The sequence below is a fragment of the Protopterus annectens genome, chromosome 7.part0 (genome assembly GCF_019279795.1).
Source record: "Protopterus annectens isolate FY-2018-M chromosome 7.part0, PAN1.0, whole genome shotgun sequence".
Lineage (NCBI taxonomy): Eukaryota > Metazoa > Chordata > Ceratodontiformes > Protopteridae > Protopterus > Protopterus annectens.
Window position 1 is genome coordinate 1644923853 of NC_056739.1, and position 25846 is coordinate 1644949698.

A 25846-nucleotide genomic window follows, 5' to 3' on the forward strand; every position below is an offset into this window, starting at 1 on the left:
ACCTATCTACCAGGATGTTAACAATGTCAGTTGGTTCTGTATATCTAGTGCCATTGTGCTTTAGCTCAGAGCAGATCTGAGTGTTGCCATTGAGATTCTTGACATAGCTGCAGAATGCTTTGTGGTTGTCTTTAGAATCAGTGGTGATTTTATTTTCATAACTAGCTTTGGAAGATTTTATGAGGGATCGCAGCTTCTTACTGAAGCTGACCAGGGAGTTCCTGCAATCAGGGGGATTTTACTCTTTTTTGCAACAGCTTCTTCCTTTTGTTGTAGAGTTTGTTTATGGCAAGGGACCACCAGACTTACTTCCTTTTTTTGGAGGATAGCATCTTGGTTCTGCTGGGGATGGCACAATCCATGCACTCGTGTATGTGCTTATACAGTGCATTTGTATAGGATTCAGCAGTTATACCTCTATTTTCCATCTGTATAGGTGTTGTGAAGCTTGACACTTCTGTCTTAAGAAGCATGAAGTTGGCTTTGGAGAAGCTTTTTACTGTGGTTTCCTTAATGGGAGGTGGGGGCAGGATATTGATGTCTAGGGAGATTAGCTTGTGGTCGGATCTGACCAGCGAGGAGTTGACCTCTGGTGTGGAACATCGGTTGCCCATATTGGTAATGACCAGGTCCAGGATATTGCTGCCCCTGGTCGGGATATGGACAAGCTGATCCAGGGCATTGGAATTTATGAATTCCAGTAACGTTGAACAAATGAGTTAGTACATAAGTAGTTTTCCCAGTTGATGGTGGGGTAGTTGAAATCGCACATTATTAGGGTATTGGGCTGTACCTTAATATTACCCAGTATATCAAGAAATGTGGAGTAGGAATCCTGGAGCATGGGGGGATCTGTAACAAGCTACAACCTGGACTGCAGTCTTGCTCAGTGTTAATTGAACTTAGATAATTTCAGATGCATTATGTTGAGCAACTAGCCTGGAGGTGTGGATATCCTTAATGAATATGGACACGCCTCTTCCTTTAGTATTTCGGTCCAGGTTAGATGGCTGAAAGGTGTGGTATGAGTTATAGCCTGTTAATGCAGGGGTGCTCTCTGGAGCCTTGAACCAGGTCTCCATCACTGCACAGATGTGAATGTTCTCCATTTTAAGGAGTGCCTCGACTAGTGCATTTTGAAGTTTAGACTTCTAGCATTCAGTAGCATTACCCTCAGATTTTGCTTGCTTATACCTGCTATGGTGGTGAGTTTGTCATTTGAACCTTGCCTAAAAAAGGCACTATAGGGGTGGCAAGAGCCTTAGCCAGTATCCAGAATCCCAGGGGTGACAGGTGCAGGCCATCTCTGGCAAATCATTGTGGTCTGTTGAGCATGTCACCAATGGCATACAGACACTGGATCCCCTTAGAATGACACCAAAAGCTTAGCAAATTGTTGAAGTCAATCATTTTGTCCTTGTATTGTGGTATCATTCTGGGCGATGACAGGATGCTACTCAGGGCTATTGTCATACCTGCCTGGGCTACATGATCCAAGAGCTCCTCAATGTCTCTTTTCATGTAGTCCAGGGAGGTACGTCTCAGGTCATTCACACCAACATGGACAATGACAGAGTCATATTTGTAATTGTTGTGGAGTGACCTGTGTGCTTGCATTATGTGGCAGATCCTGGCACCTGACAGACAGCTGACTGTAACTTTCTTCTTGTTTAGCCTGGTGAGTGGGACATCAGTGTGCCTGACTATAGAGTCACCTATGACTAGTGTTTTGGGTACATTGTTTTGCCTTATGGGCTGAGGTTGAGTGGCACACTGATTTTGTAGGCTATGTGTCATTTGGGTAGTGTTGGGGGGTGGTGGTTGCTTGCTTTTCAGCTTTGGAGGTCTCTGTTGTTTGGGCAGATTTTTATTGAGAGCCTCTGCAAATGTAGGTGTGTGTTTTGTGTTACTATGTGTGGGTTTAGGTTGTGTAGGTTTTGATGGACTATGTGTTGAGTGTGGTGTGGTGCAGGTGTTTACCTTCTCCTCTTGACTGTCTAGTACAATCTTGGCTGGAGAGAGCTTGGCTTCCAGTTTGGCTATATAAGTGTATCTCTCACAGGTTGTAGTGTTAGGTGGTAGGAGGAGAGGGTTGTCAGTGTACATAAGGCAATTGCTACATTGCTCCAAGATGCCCAGATTCATCAGGTGGACAAGGGAAAATACTGGGAGCTGACCCTTAAACATGCCTGGAGAGGTGCTTATTAATCTAAGTACTAAAAACTGTTTTCCTCCTAACAAGTGAGCGCGTGGAGTATGACTGGCTACAGTGACACTAACTGCTTAGAAAAAAAAATGCATCCCTTAACTTTTAACTAGATTTTGTTGTATTACAGGATTTCCAGGTACCGTCCATTCTTATTTTCTCATAATATATAGCACATTCTTTGAAACACTGCAGGAATTTAGACTTCATCTGCTTTCGTCACCAGTACTGTCAGTCACTATCTTGGAAATACATGTATGAGGAACAGCAACAAGGTGCTCTGGGAGATGTAGTCTGCTTTGAGCAGGTTTCTGTAGCAAAATAAATTGCTGTTTTAAGAAAGGTAAATGATATTCCTCAAACCCACAATACCATGGCAGTCACTTGCTTTTTAGATATTAGAATAGGTCTGGTTAGTTTTTCCCATTATTTAGAAAACTGGCACAACTAGCACACTGATGCTATAAAGTAGCTTTGTATGACAAGTACTACTTTATTAAGTTGCACCAGTCCTGTAGGTGCTAAAACAAAACAAAACAAAACAAAAACTTTATGAAGAGATTTCACAGGTTGGTGGTTTTATTGGTGCAGCCGATGCTGGTATTGCAAATTGTTTGAAGCTCCATTTATGTCATTAACATGGCTAAGCTAACAGTTAAAAAATATAGCAAAGTTTGTACAAACTCAACCATCAACACAACAAATCAAATGCAACGATTGTCTGCTAGGGGAATCAAAACAATCATGGGAAAGTTGAAAAGGAAGTGGGGATAGGTGGGGGTAGGACGATAATGGTTATCATACCTCTCAATCTCTCAGAGAAAAAAATCTGGACAAAGCTAAAAATAATGGTGGGACAAAAGCCCAAAAATAGAGACAGATTTTAAATAATGATTCTATAAACTTAGGTAGTTGCTAGAATAACAGGTTTTGGATTATTATGTATTTTCTGAGGGATATGAAGTCTGAAATTCAAATGTCTGCCAATTATTTATTATTTAGTGACTTTAAACACAGTGACACAATTAACAGAACAAGGTGGAGGGTCAGGTTCATAACCCAGAGACTGCTCATGATATGGAATAGACTTCCCATACATGTCAAGCAGAGCACCTCACTGGCCCTCTTCAAGAGAAATCTTGATGAGTGGATGGGAAATAGAAAATTCACCCTGGGGATCATTCCAATGGCTCTACTTGACAGAGGCACTGGGAACTAAAGTCAGGTGGCACGATATCAGGGTAATCCTATGGGCTAGGCTTGTAACGGCTCCATGACCATTAGCCTAGTACACATCTATGAACCTATGAACCTATAATCCTCATGTTGGTATCCCACAATTCCATTGGAGTGGGTGTGGTTACAGGATTATGTATGCAAATATTAAGTTAATCAGCATCTCGATTTTTGGCCAGTTGTACTTAATTTTCATGGGCCTTTGTCCACACTTTTGATGTTTCCAGGTTGAGAAGTATGCTCTAGAATTACGCTTAGCATCAATTGGTCTAATACTTGTAATTTAAAAAACATCAGTTATAACTGGAATTTAAACCCTAATTTACTTCAGAAAGAGGATGTTCAGCAAGACACTGACTATGTAGTAAACAATATTTTGAATAATGTTTCTGACCTTCAAATTCCATTTGATGTAAAATGGACTACCAATAAAACACAGATAAGAGGTATGTTTTATAAGTAAGGCATCTTTCTATAAAATATCCTACAGATTATAAGAAACTGCATTAAAAGACAAGATTTATAAGCTGGGGCAAGAACTTTATTTAAATGACAAATCTGATTCTTTAAAACATGTAAGTGATCTACAAAAAAGAACTTTACTTATTATACAGAACACAGCAATCATCTGATGAAATGAAAACTTTAGCCAGGTATTCAGAATGGGCACAATCCACTTCCAAACTTTTAGTAAGACTTATAAATATAAATAAATCCTCTCCTTTGATAACCAAAAATGTTATATTATATAAGGTCAAATCCTACAATACAAGAAAAGGGATTATACAAATCTTTGTTTGACTGTATTCTCATACACATGGTAATCACAACTTTTTTTTTACTCCACAAGAATGAGAACAATTCCTAAGTCAATTAGAATTACCTAAAGTAAATCAAAACCAACAAAACTTTCTTACAACACCATTTACCCAATAAGAAATATTACAATCAATAACTTTAAAACTGGTAAATTGCCTGGTCCTGATGGTATCATTGCAGAATTTTATAAAACTTTTGCCCAAATAATTTCAAAATTACTGTTGCTATTTTTTAACTATATAAAAGACAATGATATCTCAGATTTGTACCTTAATAATTCCAAAACAGTATTTATTCCTAAAGTGAACTTGGATACTAAAAATACATTAAATTACAGACCAATTGCTCTTATTAACACAGATATCAAAATATTTGCTTCATTGCTAGCTAATGGACCGAAACCCATAGAACTACACATAATTTCTCCTAATCAGTCCGGCTTTCTACAGGCTGGGCAAACCCGTGATCATACATTAACACTCGATACTCTGATTACATTGTCTAAACAATATAATAATTCAGTCTTTACACTTGCACTTCATTCTTTTAAAGCTTATGACAACTCAGTTTAGACTTCCTTTTTTCAATTGTTCCACATTTTGGCTTAACACATATTTTTATTAATTGGATTAAAGTTCTCTACACTGATGTCTATAGATATTTATATATTAATAAGGTTATTTCCTCTTCAATAAGACTTGTTAATGGAACAAGACAAGGATGCCCATTATCTCCGTATTTATTTAATTTATATATAAAGCCCCTATTTGTTCTTATAATTGAAAAAACTTTCATTACATACCAGAGATATATAGTATGCGGATTGCATTAATGGCTTTTGATGATGATTTAAACCTCTATATTACCTTACCTAACACTGATTTACAAAAAAAAATATTGCACTCTATTAATATCTTTACAAAATTCTCTAATTATACATTAAATGTAATTAAATCCTCTATCTTTCCTTTAAGTTCAGTTTATAATTTAATCAATTACTTTCTGTAGACTAAAATTAAGATAAATAACTCACTGAAATATATTGGTATAACTTTTTATCATAATTCCACTCTCTTTTATCAAGAGAATGTATTGAAATTATGGACAACCATTGAGCAAGATAGTCTCAGATGGAATAAACATAAGCTTCCATTGTTATCTAAGGTTTCTGTTATCAAAATGAAATGTTTTTACTAAATTACAATTTAATGTTTCTAATTTGACAATTCAATACAAATTCTTTAAGAATGTCAATGCAAAATTATCTAAATTTTTATGGCCTCACAGATCTGTTATAATTAGTTGTCAGAAACTGATTTATCCCAAAAATCTTGGGGGACTAAGCCTTCCTGATTTCAAGTTTTATTGTGATTTAATTAACTCTAGTAGACTTATAGAAATATCAGAATATAACCCAAACCAGAGTAATTGGAGTCTTATCTGGATTAAACTATGTATAACTATGTAAGTTTTTGCCAGTACAATCCTAAGGCTTTACCTTTTCTCAACACTGAGAGTCTCAGAAATATTAAAACACATAAATACTTAATGGATATGGTAATAATTCTAGAAAAAGTAATGGATTTGCTAGATTTAAAAAAATGCAATTATGATATTTCAACCAATCCAACATAACCCTAATTTTAGATTAAATAAATTAATTCTTCACTTCACTAAATACCCTTTACTTAAAAATAAAACTGTCTTTGGTGTACATACCTACAGAAAACTCTCAATGAGTGTCTGAGAGGTGCATTAAACCTTTATAAACACTATTTTCTAATATTGAGACAAATAAGAAAAATGAGTTAAATGACTCTAAGGTTAATGATCATAACATAAACGTATGTAAATTGTTATGGATTGCTTTCACTTTGAAAAAAGTGATATATAATGCATATAAATTAATTGTATCTCTTAAATATAAAAGTTCTGTTTTTACTCTAAATATTGTACTAACCATAAGTTAACAATCACACACAATCAAAGAATACAATTTATGCAATTAACTTTAAAGTTACTTCATAAGAAAAACGTTTATATACTCAATTTATGATTGTAAGCAATGAATATATAACCCCATGTATATTTAATAGTTATTACCCTACATCTTCTCCAAACTGTTTCCATTAAAAATATCAAAAAGCTGATTTATTACATATTTTTGGAGCTGTATGTATTCTTATAAACTATAGTGTTCCTTAAAAGTCAGGCTAGAGGAAATGGTATATGAGAAATCTACTCTGTTTTGGGAATTTGTACTTTTATATATTCCTCCTTCAGGATTAATAAATCAAGATTTGGATGTTCTAATCACTCTCTTCTCATTGATTAAATTATACATTAGTCAAAACTGGCTTGACAGATAAAAAATGTCATGGGATGGATTTAAACAGGTTGCAATTAAATATATAACAACACAAAAAGTAAGAATAAATAATCATATTAAACATTCTTATTATGCACAATATTGCAGTACACTTTTTGACCAAATTTTACAATAAAACCAAATTCTTGAAATTAACATAATCAACTGAGGATAGAAAAATAAAAGACACCTATTGTTTCATAATATTACTAATATTTTTATCAACTTGATATATGAAAGATCTATATATGCATTTAGCACTTTTGTAAATAGTTTTCTTTGTTATGAATTATAACATGTTATATGTTTTTCTTTTTTCTATTGTATATATATATATATATATATATATATATATATATATATATATATATATATATATATACTCTTTTTATTGTTGAGTGAGTTTTTAATTGTGGCTATAAAAAGTTTGAATATTAAATAAAAACATTAGAAAAAAAAAGAAAAACAACTTCCCTACAAAAACAATGAACACCATAATCTCACAAATCATGGCAATGTTTCCAACTCAGAAAAACTGCTAATTTGTCATGCTCGGGGATTAATATATGTATGAGGTGTTGGCATGGTACATTGTAGCAAGTCAAGGGTATAACTATCAATACAACAGATGGGGGAAAATGTTATGCACAATGACATTTTAACCAAAGTACAAAGAGAAAAAAAATTATTAATTCAAATTTAAGAACAGAAAGTCGGACTTATTTTGTTCTCTATTGCATTATAAGGATTTTTCAAACAAATGCAGCACATTTTGCCATCATTCAAAATAAAACACACATCTTCCAACTGCAGACACTGGTGAACAGCAAAGTACTAGAAAACAAAAATGTTGGATCTATGTTTTTAGGTGAAAAATAACCAACAAAAACTGAAACCACATCTGGTGTAATAAGACCACAACATTTATCAAATATATTTTTAGTGCTTTTGTTCATTACATTTTGAACTTCATCAGAAAATTCAGAAGACATTAAAACATCATTTAAATATTAATTGATCAGTCACATAACCATTTGACATCACAGATTTGCCTGTACACCTTATAAATACATGTAAAAATAAAAAAACACACATTTTTGGAGGGGATTTCAGATAATATTTAATATTCACCATTTTGTTTACACCTGGAAAAATATTGGAATTCAAAGTTAATGTGGGAGAGTGTCTGTCAGCAATTGGACTAAAAACTGGAAACAATAAAGCATATAATTTAGCTAGTTTATTTTGTTGAGCCTTTACAGTGCATATGAAAGAGGTAGGAGGTGATCTGAGAAAACAAATCAGGAGTAGTTTGAGCAGAAAAGTGAAAATGAAAATATGTTCCAGAAGCTGTACAAGATGCATATGAGTCATACTACCGCCATTTTATTTACATGGAAGTTAAAAAAGGATTTCTTTGTGTCTGGCATGACTCATATAAAGGGGGGGGGGTTAAGTGGATTCTGGGAAAAATAAGATCACTTTATAGTGTCAGGTCCATTGAGATATAATAATCATAACCACTTTTCTGATGCATTAAGATAGTCAGAGTACAAAGATATAATTAAATAACTGAGATATTATGGCAACCGTTATTTAATTATTTATACTTTTCGTTGACTGTGTTAGTCCCACTAAGCCGTTCAATCTCTCAACTGTTCCTGTTTTGTAGGGATACTTGTGATGTTTCTCAAAGTTTTGTTCCATTCCTCCTAAAATTGGAAATCATTTTGAGAATTTCTAAGATAATAATGCCAACATTTAAAATATGTCTCTAATTTGGGGCCTTTTCCTTAGTTATTTTTTAATTTGTTCCAAAAGGGGAGGCCTGAGATGGTAATTATACTGACAAGGGGAAATTTGGCCCAGACAATTGGTGAAAGTACCCTACTCTTTTTGATAAGTGCAGTACAATTTTTTAGATCCACCCAAGCTACCACTACTTCAGGCAGATGGGACCTCAGTTCAACATCTCATCTGAGAGATGGCACACCCCTTTATGCTTCACTATAGTGTTAGTATTGGAAAATTAATTGAAGTACCCGGTGTGGGAATAGAAATAATGGCCTTCTGCACCAAAGGTGAGTGTGCTACCTGTTAGACAACTGAGGCTACAAATAAATCCATGTTGGTAGTATATACCCTTCCAAGGAAAACAGCACTGATAAAGAGCAAAACTGTACAAAGCAAATTCAGCAGCAAGAACCACCTAGTACTCTCTTTCTGGTCTGCTGAAATAACACCAACAGAAATAATTTAGATCAGAATGTTTGGGTAGAACCATACCTCTCAACGTATTTGATCAAGAATTATTCACAATGCTAAAAATAATTGGGGGGATAAAATCAGGAACGATTTTTAAATATTACTGAAATCCACTTAATGACAAATTTTGCATCAATATGCAATTTTTGAACAACATGAAGTATACAACTTTAATGACTGGCATTATTGACCTTTTATGTCTGATTTAGCAGAAAATCAAAAATGTTATGAGGGACAGGACAAACATTTGAAGCAAAATCAAAGACATTCTGTAAAAATCAGGACAGCTGAAAGGTAGGAACGTCTAGTCACAATAACCCATTCCAGAGTTTGAATACGTTTTTTAGATGTGTAGGATTTTAAATGTTGCAGTTATAACTGTCTATGAGCAAGTCTGAGCAAAAGAATTTACGAATTATACTTTTAATGACTGAGGTCATTATAACTAAATATCCATAAATTCTTAAGCCGAGACTTCTTCATTTTCAGACAGCTTAGAATGTTTTGACATTACCATTATATGCATAGCACCAACGAACAAAAAAATTAAATAAACTGTAGCCATAGTCAGCTTTCCATCTTCAAAACATTGGACACTATACTACCATTCATAAGGTGGAACACATAGGCAAAATATGGAAACAATTAGGGAGGGAGCTCACAGAAAGTTTAAATGTTATTTTATATTTCTTTTACCACATACCCAGTTTTCAACCATGGGAGACTCTCAGGAGAAACAACCCAAGCTGCAAAAGTCCAAGGATCCAGATGGGCAAGTTAAGCAATGTGTGCCCCCCAACTAAAAAAAAAAAAAAAAACATAAGCAACTCACGAATACCATGCCATCCATAACATCAACAAGAAAAAATTAGAGAACCTACAGCTATAGTCAACTACCCATCTTCAAAAAAACTACACTGTCTTGCACAACATGGAAAAGATGAATAAAACTTAACACATTTACTAACAACTATAAAGGATGCACACACCATGGACACTTGGTTACAGCATAAACTTTTCTTTCTAGACTATTTATAAGACAAAACAGTTATACAGCACTTGTAATATTATTGTGTTTTACCATACACCTGGCTCGTCAAACATTAGAGACTCCTGAGTAAGTTGAAAAAGTCCAAGACCCCCTCAGCACACAAAAATACAAGCAAATTATTTTCATATTCTCTCTTAGCATCTCTAGTTTCAAATTTTCAGTTACCAACAGCTTTAACATTTTACCCTTCTGTCATTATTTCATTCTACCCACTACATTGCTAATACTTTGATCTTTGATCCAAACACACACACACACACACACACACACACACACACACACACACACACACACACACACACACACATGCACACACACGCATGCACATGCACACACACACACACACACACACACACACACATGCACATACACATGCACACACATGAGCACACACACACACACAAGTGAGCACATACAAACACACATACATAAACACTAGTTACAGCTACTTGTAAGACAGTACACTTCAGATATTTGCTTGAGAACAGGTAAATGATTAAGTTCATAAACAGTGGCTAAGAAATAGCTCTCAGCTCACTGATATCAGACCCATACAGTACAACTCTCCTCCCCCTCTCAACTTCTTAGTTCAAGAATCAGAAACAATGAACACAACCAAGAACAATATATGAATATTTCTCATATGCGCTTAGAAATTTGATAGAAAAACAAATTTTGCATTATTAAACATTTTCTAAAAGATACAAAATTTGAAACTCACATGCCTGACATTTAGTGAGTGTAATCCTCAACAAGTTGTTAAAAGCCGCAAACCGTACAATAAGCAGACCAATATACCTCTCAAGTTCTTTGCTTAAGAATTCTAGACAAAACCAAAAAAAGGGGACAGATTTTAAATTTTATTTTCTGCATTTGTCAACCAGGTAAACCAAGGGGCAAAGTATCCCTCATCAAGGTTACTCAGGAGCACTGTCCAGTTAAGTGACTTGTTCAAAGTCACAAAGTAGGCAAATAAAGGGCACATGATTCAAACCCTGTACCTTTGACTGCATGAAGCAATTCATTAACAAAACTGCCAGACAACTCCAAATCACTTAAAATAAAAAAAAAAGTAAGTATGGTATTGATGTGCATTCTCTGAACAATAACAACTATGAAACTGTAATGATTGGCATTATTGATTGACAGTAACCTTGGCGATTTACCAGAAAAAAGGAAGTTAACAAGGGACAGGGCATAAATATGAGGAAAAATCAGTGAAGGTCTGCCAAATCAGAGACAGATAAGAGCCAGGCTATACTAATTCACTTAAAAAGGTAGTAAGTTTTGCAGCAAAATGCATTTTCTGAGCATTTGAACAACAAAAACTATGAAAGTGTAATAACTGGCATTTCTGCCTGACTGTAAATCATACAGATTTTTAACTTTCAGTCATTTATCAGAAAATAAAGACAAGTAAAGGTCTGACAATTATTGGAGATAATTAATTCTCTTAATGTGTAGTGAACTGCTTAGTGTAATCAAGGATACAGGATTTGATTCTTTCAACCTCCCTTTGCCTACTGTATGACTTTGATTAAGTGCTCCTGGGTTGCCCCTTTACCTGATTGAAAACATAGAAAAAAAAGATAGGGCATAGATATGAAGCTAAATACTCATGTGCAATTTCTGAACAATAAGAACAGAGATGGATCATGGTCAAATGGAGCCCAGCATACCTCTCAACTGTCCAGATTTTCTCAGAATGTCCAGATTTTTGCATCATATTTTTGGTCCGTTCCTCATAAAATTTGTGGTTTTCTGACAAATCGCTGGGATAATCAGAGCACTGAAGTTACTAAATAATGACATACGTTTGAGTTTCAGACTTCAAATCCTTCAGGAAATGCATGTTTGCACATACCTTGTTATGCCAGGAACTTTCTAAGTTTATAAGAGCAATATTTAAAAGCTGTCCCTATTTTGGGCCTTTGTCGCCCCATAATATAAGGCTTTGTCCAAATTTCCAACAGTAAGATGTTGAGAGGTATGATCCCAAGGCAGAGTAATGAACCAAACCTCCCCTTGCAGCCATACCAGTATCCCATTACTTGGCTGTCTCTCCCAAGTTACAATAAATACTGTTGAAACATGTTAGTGTGCACACTATTTTCTTTTATTTTCCAATGATCACAGAGTTTTGGATTTAATTTAAAACTTTTATTAAAAGATTTATGGCAAAAACATTGAGAGCCATTTGATGAACAAAACAAGACACTCTCACAATGGAAACAGATCACACAAGGAACAGTCAACTTCTCTTCCTTTGAAACTCACAGTTATTGAAAATGCATCTGGCAGTCCATTAAACTACAGCAGATATGCAGGGATTCAAGATATTCACAAGTAAATAAGCCCACGGTCAAAAGTCAATAAAACAAGGAACCTAATGCTTGTATCTAAATATCATGTCTCATATGATGTAGTCCTTGTTTACTACAATCATACCTCTCAACCTGGAAACATCAAAAATCTAGACAAAGGTACATGAAAAGTAGGTACAACTGGCCAAAAAATTGAGATGTTGATTAACATAATATTTGCATATATAATCATGTAACCCCACCATCTCCAATGGGATTGTGGGATACCATCACAAAGATTAAAGTCACTAAATAATAATAAATAATTGAATAATTGGCAGACATTTGAATTTCAGACTTAATATCCTTCATAAAAATACATAGTAATGCCTGTTATTCTAGCAACTATCTGAGTTTACAGGAGCGCTATTTAAAATCTGTTATTTATTTTTGGGTTTTTGTCCCACCATTTTTTTTGGCTTTGTCCAGATTTCTTGTTCTGAGAGATTGAGAGGTATGATAACTGTTATCTTCCTACCCCCACCTGTCCCCGCTTCCTCTTCAACTTTCAAATTATTGTTTTTATTCCTTGAGCAGAGAATCACTGCATTTGATTTGTTGTGTTGATGGTTGAGTTTGTACAAACTTTGCTGTATTTTTTAACTATTAGCTTAGCCATGTTGTTAATAACATAAATGGAGCTGCAAACAATTTGCAGTACCATCGTTGGCTGCACCAATAAAACCACCAAGTTGTGAAATCTCTTCATAAATTTTTGTTTTGTTTTGTTTTAGCACCTACAGGACTAATGCCCTATGACACCTCCTCTTAATGAAGTAGTACTTGTCTCATACAAAACTACTTTATAACATCAGTGCAACAGTTGTGTCAGTTTTCTAAATAATGGTAAAAATTAACCAGACCTATTCTAATATCTAAGAAGCAAGTGACTGCCATGGTATTGTGGGTTTGAGGAATATCATTTACCTTTCTTAAAACAACAATTTATTTTGCTACAGAAACCTGCTCAAAGCAGACTACATCTCCCCAAGCACTTTTTTGCCATTCCTCACAAGTTTATTTCAAAGACAGTGACTGGCAGCAGTGGTAATGAAAGTGGCAGTCTAAAATCCTGTAGTGTTTCAAAGAATGTGCTAGATATTATGAGAAAACACGAATGAACGGTCCCTGGAAATGCTTTAAGACAACAAAATCTAATTAAATGTTAAGGGACATATTTTTTTCTAAGCAGTTAGTGTCACTGTAGCCAATTGTACTCCATTCATGTAGTGAACTAACATTTTCTTTATTTTGAACTAGAATTTAAATTTAAAAAGTGGTATATTTAGCACAGCTTAAGGTAATATAGTGGTATATTTTGTCAATTTTTATGCATTTGTTTCTTTTTGCTTAGCTTTAGTGAAGTCTGTCATTTCAGTATTGTTATTCTAGAGTAGCTATGCCTTACAACGTGAGTGCTCCCGCAACCCCAACAGGCGAATCTGCACAGACATATTCACAACAAGTATGAATGTGCACCTGCAGCTCTGTTCTTAATTAAGTTAGCTTCTTAAGAACTCAGCATTAATATCCCATTTGGGCATCATATCTCTCAACAATCCAGATTTTTCTCAAGTTTTTGTTCTGCTCGTCATAAAATTTGCATTTTTCTGGTAAATCAGTGACGACTGAAGTCTCTAGAGATTGGCCGTCATTAGAGTTTCAGACATCATACCCTTCAGAAAATACACGCTAACTTTCTAAGGTTGTAAGAGCAACATTTGAAATTTGTTCCTATTTTTTGGACATTTAATGAAAAACATATACACACTCTGCATCCACACAGCCCCAGCCGACTCCAGTCTTCAGACATTAGCTTATGCATTTCTAGACATGTGTATCACATTTCAATTGCTTAGACTGGGTAATAAAGGTTATGCAAATCGCAAGGAATTAATGAATTACTGATACAACTTAATGTGGCATGTCATTTCCTTATAAATACATTGCATCATGTTGTTGTACCACATCTAAAAGCAGTGCCAAGTGCTGGGTCCCGACACAATTTAATATTGGATCTTACCTGGGCTGGCTGGGGGCTCTCTGGTCCATGCAGCATCTGTATAATTGGTGCTTTACTGGCCTGTAACAGTTTCCATATTCCTGTTTGCCTCATCAACAAATGTATCGGCAGGGTCATGATAAGCAGCCATGCTTTCCCAAGTAATCCTTCTGTGTACCTGGAAAAGTGACTACAAATAGCCACTTAGCCAGTGTTTAGTTAAAGTGAGACTTTCTCAGTCCCCACAAGGTGCCTGCAAGTCAGTGGCTGTTAAGTGTTAACAACTGAAGTTTTTTTTTTTTAAATCTCCCACATCTCTGAGAGTCAGACAAGCAGTCAAGCACTGCTTCAGAAAGCTGATGTCATCACCATCACATCCGCCCCTGTACCCTGGCGATGTATGTTGATGTCAGCCATAAATTTAAAGTTGTATACATATATATATATATATATATATATATATATATATATATATATATATATTAAAAAAATGGGAATTAAAGGGGCCAATTGGGAATTTGTGGAACCCCATTATTTTGCCCTAAAAACTGGTAAATACTGAGGAATTCGGTACAGTTGAGAGGCATGACTACAACTGATTCCTTTCTTCCCTTACACCATAACTAGTCTGGGATACAGGATACTCAAAGAAACAGAAACAGATATAAATATGACTGCATACATTCAGATATTTGCTTCTGGTAAAATGAACTAACAAATACATAATTAATAACAGAATATTGTATTATAGCTCACTACTGTGATAACCATACAGTGCATCCCATTGCACACTCCCATGCTCTCCCAATCTCTTACCTCAAGAATCAGAGACAAAGACACAACAATCAGGAATGCATTTTAAATCTTTCACTTATATAGTTAAAAAGTTACATTGGCAAGCATTTTTGAAGGACACAAAAACCTTATTTTCTTATGCCTGACATTTAGTGACTGTAATCCACAACAATTTGTCAGAAAGCAACAAATTTTACAAAGAACAGAAAATAATTCACAATATTTTTGCTCAAGAATCACGGACTAAAACAAAAATAATTGGGGTGGGGGGTTAACGGAACAAATGTTAAATGCTATTTTATCAATTTGTTAACAAGCTAAAGCAAATGGAGGTGGGGGGATTAAACTCAATATTTTTGACTACAGGAATTAATTACTTAGCAGCTTGGAACCTGATGCTCCAGACAACTCTATGCTCTTAAAAGGTTAACAGAACTGTAACAAGTGTTGAATGGACATGCATTTATAAAAACTAAATAAAATAAAAAATAATGGCAGTCCGGCAATTGGTGTGGAGGATTAAGGATCCATCTCAATGGTAAAGGGTTTGATTCTCCTACTATGCAACTATGAGCAAATCACTTAGTCAGAAATCCCTACCTAGCACGCACGCGCAGACACACACACACACACACACACACACACACACACACACACACACACACACACACACACACACACACACCATGTTGCTTACTCCGAATCGTTTATGAGATGACACGTGTGCTTGTTTGAAGAATCAATTGCACTGACAATGTAAGAAACATGCATCCCCATTATCATCAGCCATGCTTGAAGGAGCAACAGAATATGAACTGCAGAAAGAATTGATGAGTTGCTGTTTAGTATTAATTGGGCACTCAAGGGGGCACATACTGTCAGGGGGAGCACATACCCTGTGTCCCCTCGTACTGTGAAGCACTTGTTATATTTATTTCTAGAATATTAGAATGTTGACTGTTAAAGTCAGAGGAAACAACCAGGGATTGAGAAACAGTAATGGACAATTCGTGTGAAGTATTAGAAGACAATTACTCCACAACAGAAATGACAGGTGAGGCAGTGCCATTGGTTAGAGCAACAAAACGAATGCAACTTTCCACACTGGAAAATAAAAGTGAAGAAAAGAATTAATGTTGTTAAATCAAACTGCAAGTGACAGGAACTGATACTTTCACTATATACGTGGTTTTCTGTAAATGTCCTATATAAAATGATGTAATCATTTGTCCGTCTCCTTCCTGTAAGCTATGTCCATCTCATCAGGAGCAGCAATATCTGAAGATTTCAGATACCAATGATTCAATTCTCATGATCTCTGGAATTGCTGTAGAAGTGCCAAGTAAACATTACTGTTATACACTTAGATGTAGAGAAGCAAAGAACACACTATGCCTAGCAAACAGGAACAAGAAGTAGAGAGGGATTGTTTATTTAATACATAAGATAACCATGAAGCAACATTATACATCAAGTGATAACCAACAATGAGCATAAGCATGCAAATTTTAACAGCTGAAAGAATGTGCTGGAACAACCAGACCTTATTATATAAAAGAAATTTGTAACACTCTTTCTATATATACCAAAGGGGGTCTATGTCAGATAACTGACTTTTCGGAAACTCGAACAAATATAGAAAAGACCATATGATTGAGTTTGCGAAAACTCAAACATAAAAAAAAAACACAAATAACAAAAATCTACCCATTTTACATTTTGCAGGAGGAAGGTACACACACACACACACACACACACACACACACACACACACACACACACACACACACACACACACACACACACACACTTTCACCTCTAAAAACTAGCTCTTGCCATTATAAAATCTATTTGCAATCCACAACACATCCCATTTAGAAAAAGAATAAAAAAATAAACAAAAGTAATAGAATACATTTCCACCTTTAAAAGTTACAGAACTAAAATGCTAGTTGTGCATACCAGTACAGAGCAAAACAGGACAACCATGGACTTTACTTAACTGGTTTTCCACTATCCTTACCATCATCAATGGTTTAGCTATCTTGCTCCCCTCCCTCTGGGCTGGCTGTCATCCTTCTTTCTGGACTGGCAGGCATCCTTCCCTCTGGACTGGCTGGTGTCCTTCCTTCATTCTGGGCTGGCTTGCTAACCACCTTGCTGTCCTCCTGGCTAGCTTACTGGCCATTTTGCTAGCCTCCTGTCTGGCTAGCTAGCCACCTTGCGGGTGTCCTGACTTGCTGGCTGGCCATCTTCCTGGTCTCCTTGCTATCTTTCTGGCTGCCTGGCCACCTTGCTGGTTGGCTTGCTGACCACCCTACTGGCCTCTTTGCTTCTGGCTACTGGCCTGCTTGCTAGCAGGCCATCTTGCTGGCTTCCTGGCTTGCTGACCAGCTTACTGTCTACTTTACTGGCTGGCTTGCTGTCCACCTTGTGGGGTGACTTACTGCCCTCTTTGCTGACTGGTTTGCTGGGTGGCTAGCTGGCCTCCATACTGGCTTGCTGGCTGGCTGACAAGCTGATTTTGTTATTGGCTTGCTTGCTGGCCTGTTTTCTGGCTTGTTGGCTGGCTGGCATAAAAAACAGATTTTTTTTAATACTCCTCACTGCTGTAAAAGCCCTTTTAAGAAATTGCTCTGTAGCCACTGGCTTTGTAGGTCTCTTCTTCATGTTAGCCTCACCCCTCTGCATGAATTTCAGCCAGCCATTGCAATATTTTAACCACCTGTACCTAACAGGGAACAGCTCCCCCTGAAGATCTTGGTTAGTGACACCACAACTGAAATTTTGAATTGCCGAGAAAAAGCTTTTTCTTGGCAATTCAGAGATTCAGCAAAAGCAGGACTTTTTTGTGTCCATCTGCTTCCTGATATGGGTGATGGGATCATTAGATTCAAATGTTAAGTGCCCCACTGATAGCAGGACTGGTGGCAACCTTAGTTTGGGAGTTTTTCCTTTTGCCTTCCATTTGCCATTACTAGATTTCCCCTGACCAGGAAAAATTATATCTCTGGTGTCCCCTAAATAAAGGTAATCGACTCAGTTAGTGGGAACAACCAAGTCAACAAACACGTTCATAGATTCTTACTAGGTAGGTGCTGCAAATAGAATAATTAAGTAGATGTGAATGTATCTTGGACATTTTTTTTGCTGATGACCATTTTTCAAGAAAACTGACTGCGCTGTATGGGTGCTGAATATTATCTTCTGTCTAGTTCTATATTTCTAAAATTGTGCTACTACCAACTTTTAAAGATCACGCGCAAACAGTATTTTGTACCTTTGCATTTGTTAAACACTGAAGTTTTTAAGCAATCATTGGTTTAAAAATATATTTTACAAATCCTGCTGAGCCACACATTTAACAGTCTAGCAATCACCTAATTGATTTCCAAATTATTTGCAAATTACCAATTAACTAATTAGCACTTTCTATGCCTTGCTGCTGCATGATAATTAATTGAGGATGATGGTTCTGATGTTGGATAGCATTTTTGCTTTTGGTGGGAGTTCTGAAAACTATATTTGTAAGTACTTATTAACAAATTTCAGGTTGCAACAAAGGACTGTTTGTGAATATGTCTTGCATGGGAACACTCTTTTCTGGAAAACTGAAATTACAAAAATACATCTGTGCCTGATCTTCAAGAAAACTATCTTGCCTGTGTGAGTGTTGAGTGTGTATATATATCTACTCAACACACTAGACTGATAAATTAAATAATAGGTTCATGGGTAAGTACAAGAATAACAAATTAACCCAGTTTTAGCTGGGACACTTCCTTTGCTTATGACTGTTTAACTTGACTGAGTACACCATGTCAAAGTTGCTGAATATGACATTTTATGCAGACCTTCGACTGCAAAATGTTACTACACCATCACCTTTAAAACAGTGCATTTTTTTCTTTTTTAATAATAATTGCAGATTTATTCTCTTGTTTACACTTTCCACTATTGATTATTTATTTATTTATTAGGAGGGTCACTTCTATATTGTCTGATAAAACTATTTTTTCTGGTGACTCACTTTTTTCTTATCACAACCTGTGGTAAGATACCTGGGTACTCAGGTTGACAACAATTTCACATTTGAACACCATGTAGCAGCAGTGATCAGAAAAGCCTTTTCCTTGGTTCATCTCCTAAGTAAAGGGATTGCATCCAGAAAAGAGGAGGTTATTACCTCTCTGTACTCCTCCCTCATTAAGCCAATACTTGAGTATAACTCCCAATTTGGTATGTACCTCTTTGAACACCTGCACCAACTGGAAAGGTCACATAAATACCTCAGAAAGAGAATCCATGGCCTCCAACACCTGTCCTATGTGGACAGGTTCAAATCACTATCACTCTATTTGCTATCATACAGATTGCTCAGAGGTGATCTGTGTCTCACCTACAAGGCAATATCGGACCCTGCCCTACTAGAGATGCTCCATATCCATAAGTCTAACTAAATCTAATATGCAACATCAACAAAACCTGCTGGAGAGACAGGTTTGTCTCCCAGAGGCTGCCCCATTTCTGGAATAGACTTCCCATACATGTCAAACAGAGCACCTCACTGATCCTCTTCAAGCACAACCTTGATGAGTGGATGGGAAACCACAAATTTGTCCTGGGGTTCCACCTGTGTCCCTCACTGACAGGGGCTTCAAGTGCTGACTGAGGTTTCTTTTTTGGGGATAAACTCTTGGTTAGGCTTGTAGGAGCCCCAGGGCCATTAGCCTAGTAACCTCCTATAATCCTATGATCATGTTACAAAAATCTGAAACTCTATTGTCTTAGAACTATGACAAATAGGCAAATTAAATGTATTTAAGACATCACTGAAAATCACTTATTAGATAACTGGCTGTGCACACAGTTCCAGGACAGTATATAAATACTACTCATGAACACATATCCCCTCGCATACATGGCTAACCTCCTTCTAACTCATATAAATCCATCCTTTCTCCCCATCCCTGTCTCATCAAACATCTCTATCTCTGTACTTCTGTCTCTCATTCAACTGCATACTAACATTCTTTATAAAACAAATATAGTAACATCTCAAACTATAACATCCTCTACAAACTTTAACTCCTGAAAACTCATTTTTTTCAATAGTTAAATGACATAATATCCAAACATATTTCTAACATATCTCTAAATGGGTTCATGTTAGATTATCGAGTTTTAGGAATCACAGACTTCATATGGTCAAAAACATATGTTTGATTTTCAGAAAATTCGAAGCGTTTGTATGGAGATCGTAGTACATTTGGGATTGGGGAATTTACCCTTTTCCCCACTGTAGTGCGATCTTGGAGTTAGTGTATATATAATTTGAATGGGGTGTGAGGGGTGCAGGGAGGCCTGCCCCTCCCCTGCAAAAATATATTTTGTTTGTTTTGTTTCGTTCGAGTTTTTGGAAAGTTGAACATATGGTTTAGATCATATGAAGTTTGTATTTCAGAAAACTCGATAATTTGACATAAACCTCTCTAAACATATATGTGTCTTTCTAGTAACTGCATATATTCAATTTTGGTACATACTATGTTTGACATTTTAACTGTAAATCCTAAACTGTACATACAATTTAATGTGCATACATATCTGGTTCACAATGAAAAATGCCACAATGTTTTAATATATGTATGTAAAGTGAACATATTCTAGAGTTTATATTTGTAATAACTATACAGCTTTTTTCATTTTGTACAATGAAAAACTCCTACTATTTTACTTTATGCATGTATTTTGTAATGTTCTCAGTACTTATATCTGTAATAACTGTGGAGTTTTTCTCCCCGGTCTCTCTGAAATGGGATCAGTCCCAGTAGGACTTTCCCTTTAAACAAAGATAAATAAATGCGTTCATAGGCAAATACTGCACTATCAGTCTACAGATTATTACAAGTCCAGCCAATAACCAGGCATCAGAATGAAACTCTGTACCATATATCTGTGAGATAAAGACCTTAACCATTAAGCCAACCCTGCTCCCCTGTCAAATATTGCAATACATCTGTTGCAAAAAATCTTACCTGATCTTGACAAGTGCACACCATCCTGTCTAAACACATGCCAAAAGCTAGGCTTGAATGCTCTACACATTTCCATTTTTTTAAAATGCAACATTTTTTTCATGTAGGGGTACATCAAACTGCTATCAAACTGCATGAAAGTTCTGGAAAGGATGATTGATAAACAAGTATGGGAGCAGTAGTAAGATGAGAGATGAGCAATTTGAATTCAGATCAGGATGCAGCACAACTGACCCAATGTTTGCAGTGAGACAGATACCTGAGAAGAATCTAGAAATGAGGAAAGCGTCCAACTGGGCATTCCTAGATTTGGAGAAAGCATATGACAAAGTCCTAAGAAAGTTGATTTGGGCAATCCTGCTGTGGTTTAAAGTCCTAGAAACGTCGATAGAATTAGTGCAAGCTATGTACAAGAACTCAATGACTCAAGTACAAATAGTGTTCGGTCACACAGATAGTTTCCCAGTGGGAGTGGGTGTGCATCAGGGTTCAGTTCTGAGCCCACTGATGTTCATACTGGTGATTGACTACATTAGCAAACAGGCTAGAGGGGGCAGATCAACAAAGTTGCTGTATGCAGACAATCTGGCATGTGGCATTACAAGCAGACTCTGAGCAAGAACTTCAGCAAAGGGTAGTGGAATGCAATGGAATCGATTGCAAACCTGTAGGCACATGGGATGAAATTGAGTACATAAAGCATAGTTGTATTGGCAGCCAATGAAATGGATTCAGAAGAAGGTGAAAATTGAGATAAATGTGAAAATAATGGAACAGGCTGACAACTTCAAGTATATGTGAGGAGCAGTTGAGGAGAAGGGAAGAATGAATGAGGAGGTCAAACCTAGAATCAGAAGGGCTCAGCCAACTGGCGCAGAGTATTAGGGGCAGTATATGACAGAAGAATGCCAAAGAAGCTGAAAATTAAGGTGTACAAAACAATAGTACAATCAGTACTACCGTATGCTACAGAAACCTAGGCTGTAAAGTTAGAGCAGTTGAGGAAGCTAGAGGTGATAGAGATGAAATGCCTGACATGGGTGTTGGGATGCACACTGTGGGACAGAAAAAGAAGGGAAGACATAAGAGCAGATGTTAAAGTAGCTACATTTGCAACAGTAATGGTCAAAGAGAACAGATTTCAGTAGCTAGGCACGTGTGTAGGAAAGCAGAAGATAATCTGCTGAAAAAGGTTTGGGGCAAACAGGAAGAAAGAAAGAAGAAACAAGGACATCCGCAAAGATGTGGATGGATGGTGTGAGAGAAGACCTGCGACAGTCAGGGACGAGTGTCAAAGAACATAGGAGAGTGGCATTGAATAGACTGATGGCAGCAGGTGACATGACACCCCAACCCATGTAGAACATGGGAAAAGAGGGTTGATGATGCTGGTGATCATTTTGAATTTATGCTAAAAATCTTTTCATTCACTGTCACCTGACTTTTCATTCTGTATGTGGTTTTTGAAAAATATGTCCTAACACCTGTACAAGCTATGCTATCTAAGAGGGCTGTAACTTCCCTGTTAACAGTCAGAGAGTCCTTATAGATGAGATCATTTGTACCAACATAAGTAAAAATAGCTCAATACTTTCTTCCATTAAGACATTCTAAGGCCTTTCTCACATGGTGTATTTTTGCTCCTGGCAATCAGAACACTGTTTGATGTTCATTATCTTCTCTGTAAATGTAAGTATCAATTCCTCTAATAACTGAATCCCTTATTACGAGTATATCACTTCTGACCAAGTCTGAAGAATCTGCAACTCCTAATTCAGTAATATCTGCTCTGTCGATTGTTACAAGGGAATGCTTTTCATCACTTTTAGTCTTATTAATCCCACTCTTGGCATTGTTTATTACATTTGCAGTTATACAATTCACTGCTAGCTGGCTTTGAACTTCGACATCCTGAGCCATGTTGACAACTTCAGTCTTCTTCCTCTTTTTGCTTACAGTAATGTTCTTCAATCCTTCCAAGTATAGTTTTGATTTCTTATTTTTCACCTACCTCTTGACTCTTTATTCCTCCTTCGATCTTGGAAAAATTATGTTTTTTTCTGTAGAATGACAGTTTTCTCATAGAGCAATGTTCTCATTTCCTGTAATCTAAGTGTTATATAACAAAGCAATGCCCTTTTTAGTATGTATTCTCTTTGCATTAGAGATATTAGTGAATTTATTTTTATTACATGTTTATTTGTAATTAATTTCTTTCTTTCTTTTTTTCTTTTCTTTTACATGCTCTTGAATCCTTAGATTGCTGAATACTTGTATCCTGAATTCCAGAGTTATCATTTATTTATTTTATTTTATTTATTTTACATTTGTTGACTGGGAGTGTCTGGCTGAGCTATTGGCCTTTTTCAGCAGAGGCCACGGGAGAAAAGCTCCAAAGATATACAATGCAATTAAAATAGCAATAAAGATACATTTCAATAAAAATAGCAGTACAGGATTTTGTTAGTTAAAATACGTAAGCTACATACATGTATATTGTTGGCAGATAAAACGGTACTATAAACAAAAAGGAGAATGTTAAAAAAGTAGAATAAGTTGTATGTTTTGGTTTAAAAAGAGAGTTGAGTAAATATAAGGTTTTGTATGCAGAGTAGCAGAAACTTAAAATGTTACATAAGAATTTCAGGGAGCAAAGTATAGAAGAAGTTTTGGAGGTTGCATAGGAAGCATTGGATGAAGTAGTTAATGATAAGTTTTAATAAGTTAGTTTGATTGTACTATAAAAGGTAAGTAATAACCAGGGAGGGTGAGTACAATGGCAGGAGCAGTGTTTTTTAAAGTGGTCTTTGGGTGCTAGCTTAAATTGTTTGGGTGAGTCAGGAACCTTATTTCTAGTTCATAGGTTGGTACTAGGCTATTGGCCCTAGGGCCTATGCAAGCCTAGCCATAACAATTCCCTGGATATTTCTTCCCACAATATTTAATTCTCTGGACCCCTGCTAGCAGGGTGACTGACATGATCCCTGGGGTGAATTTCCTATTTCCCATCCAATCATCAAGGTTCCTTTTGAAGAGGGCCAATGAGGCACTCTGCTTGACATGCATGGGCAGTTTATTCCAGAGTATGGGGAGTCTCTGGGTCAGGAACCTATCCCTCCAGCATGTTTTGTTCATTGTGATGACAAGGTTTAGATCCCTGGAGCATGTGGCTCTGAGGAACTGGGATTTCTTTAAGTGGAGCATGTCCAGCAGCTCAGGGTTTGACATGGCCTTGCATGTTAAGCAGAGATCGCCTCTGAGTAGACGATATGCCACAGAGCATAGCTGGTGTTTTTTTAGACAGTCAGCATATGGCATCTGCTTTAGGCCTGTGATTCTTTTAGTGAGGTATTACTGTGGCCTTTTCAGCTGCTGCAGATGTCTTGTGAGGTACATACCAAACAGGGCATTATGCTCTATAATGGGTCTAATGAGGGAAGAGTACAGTGGGACAATGACCTCTTTTTTTCTGGATGAAAAGCCCTTAGTGATGAGGTGTGTCACACAGAAGGATTTCCTGACTGTTGTGGAGATGTGGTTATCGAAAGTGAGACCACTGTCCACCTGTGTACCTAAGTCTCTCATCACACTTTCAATGTTTAGTGTCCTGCCACCTATGTGGTAATTCATGGGTACATGTTTTTTTCCAAAGGGGATAACTATACATTTCTTGGCATTAAGCTTGAGCCCATGGCTCTGGCACCAGGCATCTGTTTCTGTAAGGCCCTTTTGTAGAATATCCACATCATTTGGGGATTCAATAATGGCTCCCAATTTGCAGTCATCTGCAAACTTTGTTAGCCAGAGTCCCTTAGTGTTGGCCTGTACTTCAGAGAAGTAGATGCCAAACAAGAGTGGTCCCAGGACTGAACCCTGAGGTACTCCACTTGTCTGGAGCTGGATTTGGAGTCGGCTACTTTTACAGTCTGGGTTCTGTCAGTAAGCCAGTTGGCAACCCATCAAGTGACGTAGGGATTTATGCCCAGCTTAGTAAGTTTATCTATGATTCCAGAGTGGGGGATGGTGTCAAAGGCCTTGGTGAGGTCCAGATAGGCTGTGTGGACCACCTTACCCTCGTCCACAGCTCTGGAGACTGATTCTAAGAAGTCAATCAGATTCAGGAGACAAGATCGGCCCTTCACAAACCCAAACTGGGTGGGGTCCAGTGTTTGAAGGTTGCCAATGTCTTTGTTTATAAGTTCCATGATAATGCATTCCATGCCCTTGCAGATCAGGCTTGTCAGACTGATGTGACAGTAGTTCCCGGGATCCAAGTGGGAGTTTGTTCCAAGCAGTAGAGACATGGTAGCTATATAAGTTGCACCCCATGTTGGATTTGGGTTTATGGATTTTTAGTAGGTCTTGGGTTGAGCTTCAGAGAAGTCTGGTAGGGGAGTTTTGAGAGATGAGGGAAGACAGACCTGGTCAGAAATCAGGCTGATATAGGATTGAGTGTATGATTTGGAGTTGAGCTTATAGGAACAGGTGAGGTAGTTTGAGATAGTTAAAGTATTTTAGGGAGAGACAGTGGTGAGATTTATATGTTTGTTGAGCTGCAAATCTAGCTATTTTGTGGTAGGTTGATTCTAATTTGGTAAGTAGGGAGGAGTTCAGATTTGTGAGTAATGAGTATTTGGGAACAATAGGTTAAGCATGGTAGAAGGTAGGCATGGGTAAGAGAAATCCTAGCTTCAGTAGTTAGG